Genomic DNA, 13,577 nt, shown 5'->3' with positions numbered 1-13,577 from the left:
AAAATGAAGCCATAAGATAAGGTGAGGCAGGACAAATGAACTGGCCTGGAGCCAGAGGATAACTAGATAAGGAAAACAAAAGGACAGTGTTGACTCAGCAAAGTTGCCTAAGACTCTTGTGGGGTAAAACAAGATGCCAAGACAAAAGATCACAGTAACGTAATTCCAGAAGGCTATAAAAAGCCTATCCAAAGTCAGTTCTCAGTAGCGAAGAGGGACATGCAGGGAGGATTCACTACCTGGAACATCTTGTCCTACACGTCATGAAGAAACTGCCCTGGCCAAACTACTTGGGCACATGTGTCCAGCTCCTTCTCTGTGTGAAAATGTGAGTAAGAAAAGTCAGCTTATTCGCAAAGTTTAATACGTTTTGTAGTGGGCTTTGTTTTACCAGCTGCCATATTTGTTTGTAGACAACCTAGTATGGGATTTTGTCTCTTCACTGTAAAAGAAAATGGGTTTGATCCATTCATTAGAAAAAAAAAAAAGGTATGAACCACATACAGTGGCTGCTAATTTAGATAAATTTAAAACAAAACAAAATGAAACAAAATAAAACAACAACAAAAAAATAAAAGCTTTCTATACAATATTTGGATCTATTGATGCGGGGTTTTTTAATTAAAGAATAACAATTACAGCCTGGGGGACAATGCATTGGTCCCAGCCAACATGTGTTCATAAGGGCTAGGTCCTGTTTAACAAATTTAAATTTCTTTTATGATAAAATCACCCATCTAGCTAATAAAGGGAAAACAGCTGATGTAATTTTTTGTATTTCAGTAAAGCTTTTGATACATTTTCCCATAGGATCCTACTGGACATCTTGCCCAACATACAGCTAGATAAAAACATCACACGATGGTTAAACAATTGGCTGATGGGTAGGGCTCAAAGGGTTGAGGTAAATGGAGCTACATCAGGCTGGCAGCCAGTCACCAGTGGGGTTCCCCAGGGCTCCATTTTAGGGCCAGTTATTTTCAATGTTTTCATAAACGATTTGGATGTAGGACTAGAAGGTGTTTTGAGTAAATCTGCTGATGATACAAAACTGGCAGGAGTTGTTGATTCTGTTGAGGGTGGAAAGGCCTTGCAGAGAGATCTGGACAGATTGGAGAGCTGGGCGATCACCAAACGCATGAAGCTTAACAAGAGCAAGTGGCAGGTCCTGCACCTGGGACGGGGCAACCCTGGCTATATGTACAGACTGGGCAACAAGACAATGGAGAGAAGCCCCACAGAGAAGGATCTGGGGGTTGAGGTTGATAGCAAGATGAATATGAGCCAGCAGTGTGCCCTGGCAGCCAGGAAGGCCAACCGTATCCTGGGGTGCATCAAGCACGGCATCGCTAGTTGGTAGAGGGAAGGAATTGTCCTGCTCTGCGCTGGTGCAGCCTCACCTCAAGTGCTGTGTGCAGTTCTGGGCACCAAAGTACAAAAAGGATGTGAAACTGTGAGAAACATTCTGTAGCCAATAACATAGGCTCAGGCGAGGAGTCCCACAAGCAGGAGCGCGCCTACTAGTTACATAGTACAGTTTATATACTTTATCTCTCAATGACTGGGACCCTCCCTTTTTTTCCCATTGACTGGGTAGTGCAGGTTCACAACCTGGCTTCACAAATAATACATGGCTTTCAGTTGCCATCCTGTTACTTTTCAAGTTTCTCATGACACTTTTTTTTTTTTTTCCATCTCTGTGATGTGGTAATATTTCTTCCCTTATCTGACTTGACTTGACACTGTGATTTTCACCTAATTGCACTAAGGAGTCTGGTTGTTCTCTGCATTTTACAACGTTGTCTGGTAAGCTTTGTTATTACTGCAAGAATATCTCAACATCACATTCCTTCCTCCTAAACAATATAACAACTCTTTGCAAAAAAAGAAAACAAAACAAAAACAAAACCACTCTTTCTTACATTTGGTCACATTTATCCTATGCTTTTCCACTAAATGGTACAGTTTAAGAATTCCACTGAATAGTAGGAGTGACAATTTGGTGACCCTGATGTGATCCTCTTGGGTCCGGAGGCTGTGAATGGCTAACGGAGGCGCCCCCGCCCTTGTTTCATTGTGGCCCTTTGCTGGAAGCATTATGGAGCCCAGCAGCATAAGAGGCAAGTAAAGAACAAGGGGTCTCCCCTCCTCTGGTTTAAACCCGTAATTCTGCGCGTGAAGATCCAAACGAAGATTTATTGTTTCGTGAGCATGCCATTTGGTTGGGTGGATTCAGTTGTGTGACTGCGTGTAAGGGTGTGATGGGACTCAGTTCCAAAGCGAGTGGGGAGCATTCTAACAGCAGTTCCGATATCCCGTGAGGGACTCAGCTGGTAAAGGAGCAAAGTGATCATTCTAGGTATTTGTGGGTGGGATAACACTCACAAGACACCTTTAGATACAGGCACAGCCAGGAGTTTTGGAACTTTTTTTGTATAAAAAGAAGTTCCAGGAATGGGTTGGGGACAAAGCAGATCCTTAGACTTGGAAGGTTTGAGGAGGGGCCTCTGGTTTAAAAAGGGGGAAAACTTACCAGATACTCCACCAGATAATCCTTTAGGGCTAATGTTAAGATATTGGGATAGTTTTAGAAGCACTAAACATAAGGATAAAGTGAGAATGATTCAATTTTTTATGGTTAAATGATCAAAAGAACCCTTAAGATCCCATGTATTTTGGCCACTATTTGGGTCCAAGGAAAACTGGGTTTGTCAGGCTTTGAACATTTATGTTAATAGTAGAATACCCATGGATCTGGAAGAGAGAAAGTATGCTGCAGCCTGGTTGGGACTAATGGAATCACCCGTCACTCATATATTTAATTTAATTAAGTATTGCAATCAATGGTGGCCACTATATAAACTAAATGGCCACTTTATGGATCAATCGACTACAACACTGTCTTGCAATTAATGTTGGTTTTGAGGGGAGAAGAAAAATAGGATGAAATGTTATATACTGATATGTTGTTTCAGCATCTTAGAGGGAAAAGGGATGGAATTAAGTTGGCCCCTGACTGAGCCTTTGGTATTGGCATGAGAAAAGTACAGGTTGGAGAAAGATAAAGGAAGCGTTAAAGGGGTTGTTGAAGGTGTTAAAGGTGTGGCATGTAGTATCTGACAGAGCTGTTTGAAGTTGAATGAGCAGGGAAAGAGGATGTAGGAATGTCAATAGTTCCACTTCAACTGGAGGCTGAGATCTCAAAATCACGGGTGTGAGCCCTCTGAGGCAGAGGGACCATGATGGGTCTGAGAGAGGTGTCATGGAAACAGAAAAGCAGCTAACAACCTGAGTTTATGAGTGAGCTCAGATTGCCAATGGGACCGCTCAGGGAACTGTTGACCATTGCATTCCTCTGACTGACCTCCCACTGAGACCCTAATCACCCTGGAAATAATGAACAGTAAATACCAAAATCTGGTTAAACTGGGAATTGAGAATCTGTTCCAACAAGGTCCAAAAGAAACCACTATGGAATTTTTGGACCAACTTTGAAATGCAATGGAAAACAAAACAAAACAAACAAACAAAAAGAATTTGGACCTGGCTTCAGAATACAAACAGGCAATTGGCTAGCCTCTTTCTAGGGCAAATGTCCCCTGATATCAGAAAGAAATTGTCTTAGGCTGCAGGCAGGAATGACAGGGACCTGGGACTTCTACATTAGCAGGTCCACTGGTACTCTCACCAGGGGACACATTTCACATTTAAGGTGTTATGGGACTTACAGAATCACAGAATCACAGAATTGTCTAGGTTGGAAGAGACCTCAAGATCATTGAGTCCAACCTCTGACCTAAGAACCTCTGACCTTAACCACATCCCTAGGCATTAAATGGGAATACCATACTCCATGGTATCCACAAAGTTCAGGATGAGTTGAGAGAATGAATTAAATGATTAAACAAGAATTGGCTAAATTAATGATTAAAACCCAACTGTCTTGGATAAAATATTTGCCATTGGCATTATTGAATATTAGGATTATGCCCCATAGTGAAACAGGTATCTCACCTCATGAGATGCTATATGAAATGCTGTATTCCCAAGGAATGCCATTGGATTATTCTTTGATAGAGAATTATGAAAGCCAGAAATATGTGATCATGACAGGGAAAAAACTACAACAATTGAGGGAAAAAGGAATTTTAGCACAAAATGCCCCACTGGGGTTTGCTATTTATAAGATACAACCAGGAGACAAGGTATAAATTAAAAACCTGGAGGGAAGAATCATTGAACCCATGATGGGAGGGACTGTACCTTGTTTTACTTACTACTGAAACAGCTGTGAGAACAGCAGAAAGGGGTTGGACCCATGCATCCAGAGTAAAGGGACTACCGAAGCTTGGAGGGTTGAGTCCACTCCTGAGGAACTGAAAGTAAAGCTAAAGAAGAACTAATATTCTGGCAATGAGGCTCTGCATGATTTAAGGGCACCAGATAAAGAAGACAAACCTGAAGGGAGGAAAGGGAGAAGGCAAGACCAGGGCAGGACCCTCCACTGTGGTGTGTATGGTCTACTGAGGGAGGCAACTGAGGGTATTGACCGCCGAGTGAGAAGGCCTCGACTGGACTTCTCCCACACTAAGGTTAGGTTGTCCTAAGAAAATAACATAAGAACCTTTTTTTAAACCTATATAAAATTGTGATTAGTTTTCCAGGAGCTGGATCACCTCAAAATGTTGAACGGTAACACAAGCTCAAATCAATCCTGAAAGCGGGCCCAACTCCTTGATTGAAGGTGTTGCCCACACCCTCAAGACTGGATGGCACAAAGGATAAGAAATCCTTTCTTATCTGTCTGGTCAGAAGAATAAGAAGGTCCTTTAAGAAGAAAAGATGGTCCTTTTCCAAACTAGATGTGGGCCCTAAAGGGACATTATTGGGTGTGTGGCAAACATGCCTACAAGAGGCTACCTGAAAACTGGTCGTGAATATGCTATGTTGGGTACATAAGACCCTTGTTCTTTTTATTGTCACGAATACAAGGAAATCATTTAGGAATAAGATTATATGATGATCTGAATAGAGTAAAACAATCTACTGATGCTTCCTTAGCCGGGGGTAGTGCCCAAAAATGGGAAGAGAATGAATGGCCTCCTGAAAGAATCATACAGCATTATGGACTAGCTACCTGGAACCTGAATGAGGTAGTATCAGGGGCCCAAGAACCTATTGATAATTTGAATTTTATAATTAGGTTGCAAGCTGTCCTTGAAATTGTAACCAATCAAACAGTGACAGCTTTGGATCTTTTGGCTGATCAATACACACAGATAAGGAACGTTATCCTTCAACATAGAATGGTTTTAGACTACTTACTAGCAGAAGAGGGGGGAGTGTGTGGAAAATTGAACGACTCTAACTGTTGTTTACGAATTGATGATAATGGAAAAGTGGTTAAACAGGTAACAAAGGAAATTGGGAAATTAGCCCACGTCCCAGTACAAACTTGGAAGGGTATGGATTGTGATTTGTTTTCATGGCTGCCCAGTAGACCATGGATTAAAAGGATGTTATTTTTATTTTTATATGGTGTAATGATGTTATTGTTTATATCTGGTATGATTCCTTGCTTTACATTATTGATACGCCGAATAATAAATAGTACCCAATTTGTGATGACTTCAGTAGAGAAGAAAGGTGATGTGTCAATAATGATGCTTAAGAAATTGACCCCCCAAGAACCAACTGATGAAATCCAGTTGTTACTGGCAAAAGTTGAAGAAGAGACACAAATAAAAAATATTAAAAAGATGAGGGATTGTAAGGAATGTTCCAGCAATTCGTGTCAATAGAGGGCTTGAAGGGTAAACGTTGGGTCTTTGATATCTGGGGAGGTTCAGAATAACTGCTAGCTGTTGTGACTATTGCATGGGACACTATGCAAGTCTCTGATATCTGGCCAAGAGATTAAGGAGAAAGGGGAAGCTGAAGGACGACTAAAAGACAAAGTTTGCATGGAACGCTGTGCAAGTCTCTGATACCTGGCTAAGATGGACAAAGGAGAAAGGCAAGGACAAAGCCTGGGAAGAAGACTACAATCCTTCAGCACGAGAGACCCCCAGACAGACTACCAGAGACTGATATGCGTGCGCCAGTGGGAGGGTTTGGATTCTGGGAACTAATTATAATAACCCTGCCTTTTCTAGAGGTAGTAATGAATATGTATTAGCCTAGGAGCATAAAAAACAGCCGCCTGATGTAACGTGTGTGTGTGTGTGTGTGTGTGTGTGTGTGTTGGAGGAGCCCAGACTCCCCACGCACCCTTTTATTGACCCCATAAATAAATCTTATAAAGCTAAATTGACTCGGAATTTATAACAGGAGTTTAAGATGCATATGTGCTCTTAGTCGTATGGTCTGAATTTTTGGGTAGACTTATGTGGTGCCAGGAGCTGGACTTGATGTTCTGTGTGGGGATACACACGGGAACTTCAAACTCGGGATATGGTATGATTCTATGATTGTAACTAACAGTAGAGTTAAAAGAATGTGTTGGTGACATACAGTCAGGTGGTGACTGTTATCTTGATTGTTATCAATATTACAGTACATCAAAGGGTAGACCGTAGTTCTGAGCGGACCAGCTGCTGGGTAGGTGTTTGCTGATAATAAATACATTTAGAAATAAAGAAAAGAGAATGTAAGTTTTGTGGAGGAGTATCCATCCATTTTCAGGACGACAATTCAAGAGCAGGGGCCTAGTCATTGGACTGATAAAGTGAGATCAGAAAATGCAGCTTTAACTGACATTGAGAAAAGTTTTGATTGACATCTTTATGTAAAATATGTAAAAAGAAGCAAAATAGCATCTGCTTTATGCCATCCAAAAGGGCCCTCTCACAGGAAAAAAAAAACAATGTGTTTACTCTCAGATATAGAATAGCCAGATGGGAAATACAACAAAAGAGTTACACTTTTCATGTACTAAACCAGGGAATATAAGAGGGGGTTATAGACCTCCATGTACATTTAATCAGTATTGCACAGAAGGTAAGTTAATTGCAAGTGTATCAGAAGCAGGTGACAAGTCTGCAAGTTTGGTAAAGTTGACCTTAGAAAATCAACACTATGGCAATACAAGAGATAAGGCGCAATGAATTTTTGATAAATGAGTGATGTTATTGTGTCTCAGTATAGCAAAACATAAGCTATAAGGGGGCTGATACCTGACATCAGTTTCACTGAAATCAAATGAATTATTGGCTAGGCACTGGTCTCTTTGGAAGGAGAGGTAGTTTATTGATAAACAATTATTCTCTTTCTTTTTCTTCTTAAAGAATTACCTCCTTTTACATAGGTGCATTACCACATATACACTAACTCTTTCTTGATTAGTGTTCTCTGGTGAGGAAGTGACACTAATTTTGGGTCAACTCTTGCTGGTTTCATGTCAATGTTTTCACGTCCACAGTAGTTTCTTTTAATAGGGGTAACAACTGTTTTGCAGCAAGAGGTGTCAGTTCTTTTTGGATTCCAATACAAAAAGTGTACATACACTCGAGAAAAATAGTTATTTTATTAATATCCCAGAAAATGTGATAATAAGTTATAAAATCTTATTCCTTTCTGCTGCTGGGGACCCTGAGATGATACAACATTGGATGGGCCTGTGTAGATCCAGTCAGCTCTGTGCTTAGCTGCATTCTTACAGAAGTTTGCTCACAATATAGATTCATCAGCCCCGATAGCAATCAGATCTGGTATGTAGACTTAGCTTTGAAGAGTCCTTTGGTAAGGCACCTTAATATCCTTTACCACATTAATAAACTTACAGTTCCTGGGATCAATAATCTGCAGTTTGTGATCAAAGTTGCACAATATTTCAAGTGGACAGAACAATATGCTACATAGGGGCTTAAACACACCTTGATTAATTACAAAATGATTAAATACACATTGATTACTTGCACATCTGTTAGGGTTAAGCAACAGCCATGTAATATTGATGACACAGAGGCAAAAACCTGGGTTAGATATACGGATCACTTGCTCCTCTTAGAATCTTCTTCCAGGCTGCCCATTACAAATTATATATGTAGAAATCCTATAAGTCGGCAAAAGATTTTCTACAACTGCAACTGTCAGTAGAAAAAGCTTCAGAAGTTTGTGGGGCACATGGGAGACTGGTGAGGACAGCTATCACCAGGTTATGCTAAGGCACAGACTGGTGTTGGTGATAATGTTATAAAGTAAGTCTTTAGTATAGCTAGAGCCACAGGAGATACAAAGAAAGAAACTTGAACAGGAACCAAGAGGGTGTTAGAATTGATTGAGCAGAGCAAATTCAAAATAATTTGAAATAAAGTCCAGTTAATGCAGACTGATAAAAGACAATTGGAAATAAAATTTTAACATCATGAACATCAAATAGAAAACAAGCAACAACACACACACACACAAAACAACAACAACAACAAAAAACACTAAAATCTTTGATTGAAATGCCAGCCCATGTAAGGGATTGCTATGAATAGTGTTGGAATAACTGCATCAGCAATTTGTGCCTGCATACTTTTAAATATTATAGATATAGCTAGCACAGTAGAAAGAAGAAAACAGAGTGGGAATGGGATCCATGGAAAGGAGTGGCTGTAAGATGATTAAAATTGGCAACTTTTCAAGCTTTTCAAGGACCTCTCTGGATGACCATGAATGCTGATATATGATGGAAAGTGGCCCAGCAATCACAGCCGCCAACTCCCTCAGCACCCTTGGGTGGATCCCATCTGGCCCCATGGACTTGTGACAGTTCAGGTGGAGCAGCAGGTCTCTGACTGTTTCCACCTGAACTGTGGGGGGTTTATTCTGTTCCCCATCCCAGACTTACAGGTTGGGAGGCTGAGTACACTGATGATAAGTAGTCTGGCTAGTAAAGACAGATGTAAAGAAGGCATTAAGAAACTCAGCCTTTTCTTTATCCTCAGTAGTCATGTTCTCCTCTGTGTCCAGTAAAGGATGGAGATTCTCCTTGGCCCTCCTCTTGCCATTAATATGTTTATAAAAACATTTTTTTGTTATTCTTAATCATAGTGGCCATGTTGAGCTTGTACATGCACACAATCTGAAGGTGGTTCCAGTTCTGAAATCACCAGTTCCAGTCACTTACAGGTAACCTCAGTAGATTCTGTGCAGGGTCAAGTTACATGTCCCTTATGCAGTGTTTGGCTCACAGCTTTTATTTTTCTTCAGTACTGTGCTTCAATATGTAACATTTTTGTGAAATAATAATAATAATAATAATAATAATAATAATAATAATAATAATAATAATAAACAACACTTTGCAAGCATAAACAATATACTTTTTGTATAACTAGAGTCTTAGCAGCAAAGCATCATTAGTAGACCAGTGACAATGGTCACACAAATTGTCGAATTCATATGAATAATACAGAAAAAGCTAAAATAATTAGCAGTTAAAACAGTTGTACAGAAACTTCCCAGTATCTGTGCCTGTTCCCTTTGGTTGGTTTCACCCTTCTGCTACCCCTCTGGCTCTTAAGATTGACAGTGATGAGTCACCGCTGCCCCTTAGTCTGCAATGGGAGCAATTTGGTGTTGATGGTGGGGGTTTCTTCCATAATACCTGGATACTTGCTCTTTGTTCTCCTTGTTATCCTTAAACCGGATTTACCCAGCTCCCAAGGTTACATTCCTTCAATGACCAGTAATTGACCACAGGGGATTTGCTTATAGCCCTGGGGCCTCTGGTATCTGGTGCCTGTGCTTTCAAGGCCTCAACCATCATCCTGTGCCTGTACTCCTCTACATTCCAAGGTCATACATGATGTGTGGAAGTGACTCACAACCATAGGGTTGCAAAGTAGATATACCTTATTGCGGTGCACCGAGTGCACTGGGAATAGCTTACCTCAAAAGTGCGTGCCTTCCAGGTAGTTTTTCACAGTTTTATACATTAATACTGTTACATATTACATGAGCTCTAATACATATTTGTTCTGTTCCACTAAAAGGCAGATCTCTTCCTAGTACTCATTTCCATACTCCCCACCCTTAGCTCCTCCTGGTTGTGCCTACGCAGTGTAGCCTGGTGGTTGCTGGCTGGGGTCTTTCACGATGAAGGCAACAAGGAAGAGGAGGTTAAACTTTTTACCTTCCTGGACTTTGACCTTCTGTTGGACAGTTCTTAAGGTAGGAGTTTTTTGCCTTGTTTCCTGCCAGTAATTTGTTTATCCTTCCCTTATCTGTTGGCCTTGTCAGTGTGAGAGATATCTTCCTTTTACATCTGCTTTTCATAATGTTCTTATCCATATTCCTTGGTAAACAGCTTATTTTACCATATATGTAGCTAAATATTAATTCAGATAAGTTTTAGCATCTTCCCCATCTCAACAGACAGTTCCCTCTGCAACAAATAATGACCTATTTTCACAAACAGCTATTAAAGAAATCCATTAAAGTGACTATAGGACACACTTGCACAAAACTAACTAATGTTAATACAAGTTAGGTATTTATTATAGGTGATCTGATCATTAGATGACAGATGTTGCAGTTTAACAACCCCAGGCAAGGACCCAGACTGGACAAGACAAGCCTGGACAAAGTCGGTTCTGGAAAATCCCACCCCTGAGACTGTGCAAAACTTAATTTCTTAATAGCATACATTGTGTTTTCTATGATGTAGTTTAACATAATTTAAGACATAGTATCTTGATAGTGTTATCTGGATGTCTAGTCTTAGCAGTCCTGGCATTTTCCAATACAGTTCTCTTCTAGGGTTAATGACTAGATCCTACACACTTTCTTGTTCTAGTATCCCTGACAATTCACCTTATATATCAATGTTAAAATAATATGTGCATGCAACACTTGTTCCTAGTATCTATTATGGCATATTACTGGTATGGGTTTAAATTGTTTTGATTCTCTTCAGGTTATGATGCTACACCCTTAGCAAAACACGAATATCCAACCACTGCAAAAGAATAGCCTATGTGGAAGAACGTAGAAAGTTTTGAAGCATGAATGCATAATTTCAGGCCAAGAAAAATTTGGTTCAGTAATAGAACTTCAACACTGAGTAGAAGATGGTACATTACATGTGCCGCAACATGCTTGAGGACAAAATTCTGGGAATGCTGCCAAGCCCGTAATCCCAGCACACAGATCTGCAAGTGATCAAGGCTGGTTGGTTTGAAGGTCAGATTATTGTGTTCAGGGAATGTAGTTTTGGATATGTCCTTGAGCCAGAAGATGGTGAAAGTCAGGAGATGGAAAACTTATTTCAAATAGGGATCCATGTTAAGAGATTGATAAATAGATGGGACATTGTATGAACTATTTGTGGGTTAGACGTGTAAAAACTCATCAGAGGAACAGAATTAGGAAGCTGAATGGTGGATATGCCTCTTAAAGTATTTGGCAGCCTAAGGCATGTGACACAATCAGTAACAGCAAATATCAGTGCCCAACAGAAACGAAGATGAAGAAAACATGAAAGAGAAAAGAAGACAGAGGAATATATGAACATATGCCATAATATGTTACATGACAACTGGAAATGTATTCCACATGTACGATTTCACAAGTCACTGACTCAACTGGAGGCCTTTGCTTCAAGATGAAGTGCCTATAACTATCCTCCAAGGTGTGAAGATGGAGAAGAGGATGCAATTGATGAATAACCCTCAGTCATCCTGATTTCACGAAAGTGGTACATGAAAACAGAACTGTTACAGAGTTATTAGAGAAGAATGTGCATAGTAATTTGGAAGGACATAAATGACCAATTATTCCTGATCTTGGCAGTTTTAAGAAGCTCCAGCTCATTGGCATCTGGAATTTAGCTCTTTCCAGACTTTCTTTATAGAATAGATATGCTCTTCATTATGCCCTTAAGTTTACTAGAAACTTCTTAAGAAGGAGATATTTTAGTCTGGTTATCAGGGATGGATCAGAATGGTCAGAAATACAACAGAAAATTAGGTGGAATTTTATAAATGATGGTGTCTGTCCGAATATGTACCTGTGGAGGTGGGGGACGCAGCTTTGTGTATGAAGTTGTTGACTGAAGAACACAATTTTCAGGATAAAGGAAAAGGTCCATCTATGACTATAAATAGAATGGGTTCTCTGTCAAATCAAATCAGTGAAATGCCAGAGTGAAAAATGGAGACATGCATAACAGTTGAAATGTGTGGACAGCAAAGGGCATTCTGCCACTTTAATATACCATAGATATCAGTATTATTCATAGGAAGGGGGGGACTTGGAAGTTTGGCAAGGAGTCAAGGACATGACATGGCTGTGTGTTCCTGACCTAGCCCCAGTTCACGAAGTGAACATCCTGCCCCTGCTGATAATCATTAGGTCACTGTGACTCAAGCTTCTGATTGCAACTTTGCATTGTTTGATGTGTAACCACATGGGCATGGTAATATATTATCTACTGTCAAAAATGAAAGAGTATATAAGTTAAAGCAGGGATGTCCCTGAGCTGAGTACCAGTTGGAATCCTGTCCTGACAGTCAGCTTCCCTTGTCCCTCCATGGAAGGGAACTTGCCATACTCTTTGGAGTGTGAGTATATTACTAATAAAGTAATAGCTGTCTGACCCCTGTTGTGGTCTTGTATTTTGCCCGATGGTGTCCAATAGCACAATCCTTTCTGAGAACCTTTACACCTAAATTCATATATTGTTCAATGATCCACTCTACTCCTTTGGATATCATTGAATAATACAGGTTGCATGACTTTTGGCATTTCTGGCTTTAAAGTTGTAGACGGAGATGATCAAAACCCTTTTTCTATAGGTCAGTGGGCATGACAGAAGTTTGAAGCAAGAGCAGAACAGGGACAGGGTGCTAGGGTGATCCCCAAGACCAGGGCAATCAGGGTCGCAATATGGTGGCCACTGGGACAGGGCCTGGCAGCCAGGGCCTATCTCCTGTCCCATCCCCAGGCATCTGGCACCTCCCTGGGGGTGGGAGCAGGCTGAGGCCAGGCTGGGACATCCAGGATCAGATCCAGTGAGAGGTACCAGGGTCAGAGAAAACTCTGAGATGGCTGGGCAGGGACATGGGGATGGTGATGGGCCAAGGCCAGGCCAGGCCATCGACCTGTATGTTGTCCTAGCTCAGTGGGGTTTATGACTGGGCATGGCAGGGCTGAGGGGAGCTGGAGACTGGCCCTGCTGTGACATTGCTGAGGTAGGGGCTGATGGCACTGGGGGCAGAAATCAGGTCCTGGTCTGTGGGCTGGAGGGGAAGCCCCGGGGGAGCTTGGCAAGGATGGTCCAGCCTGGCATTGCCCTCAGGGCCATGATGTAGGTCTAAGTAATAAGAAAAAATGGATGCAGTTTGACAGCACTTTCATCACACGAGAAACCCTCCTTCTCTTGGTGAAAAGAGATTTCCCACCTATTACCGATAATTACCGTGGAAATAATGAGTGCATCTGCCTCTACCACTCTGAGAACTACCAAGCATCAGTGCACTGGTGCAGTAATATTGTTTGTGTTTTAAGATGCTGAGAACACCACTGTTACTGATGGGCATTTTTGATTGGAAGGAAATAAACTTTGTCACTAACCTGACCTAGAAAGA

The 13,577-nt window shown here is 41.0% G+C and overlaps 1 long non-coding RNA gene across 1 annotated transcript; it reads left to right on the top strand.

The window, feature by feature from the left end:
* Nucleotides 1–214: 214 nt before the first annotated feature.
* Nucleotides 215–13,577, top strand: LOC119717674 (uncharacterized). The gene is made up of 3 exons (XR_005267682.2): nucleotides 215–328; nucleotides 10,028–10,161; nucleotides 10,907–13,577. It is a non-coding gene; the product is annotated as an uncharacterized lncRNA (long non-coding RNA).

Source organism: Anas platyrhynchos, chromosome 1 (assembly GCF_047663525.1).
Source record: "Anas platyrhynchos isolate ZD024472 breed Pekin duck chromosome 1, IASCAAS_PekinDuck_T2T, whole genome shotgun sequence".
NCBI classification, from domain to species: Eukaryota; Metazoa; Chordata; class Aves; order Anseriformes; family Anatidae; genus Anas; species Anas platyrhynchos.
Note: the sequence above shows the minus strand (reverse complement) of the source record. Positions and strands in the feature narration are given on the sequence as shown.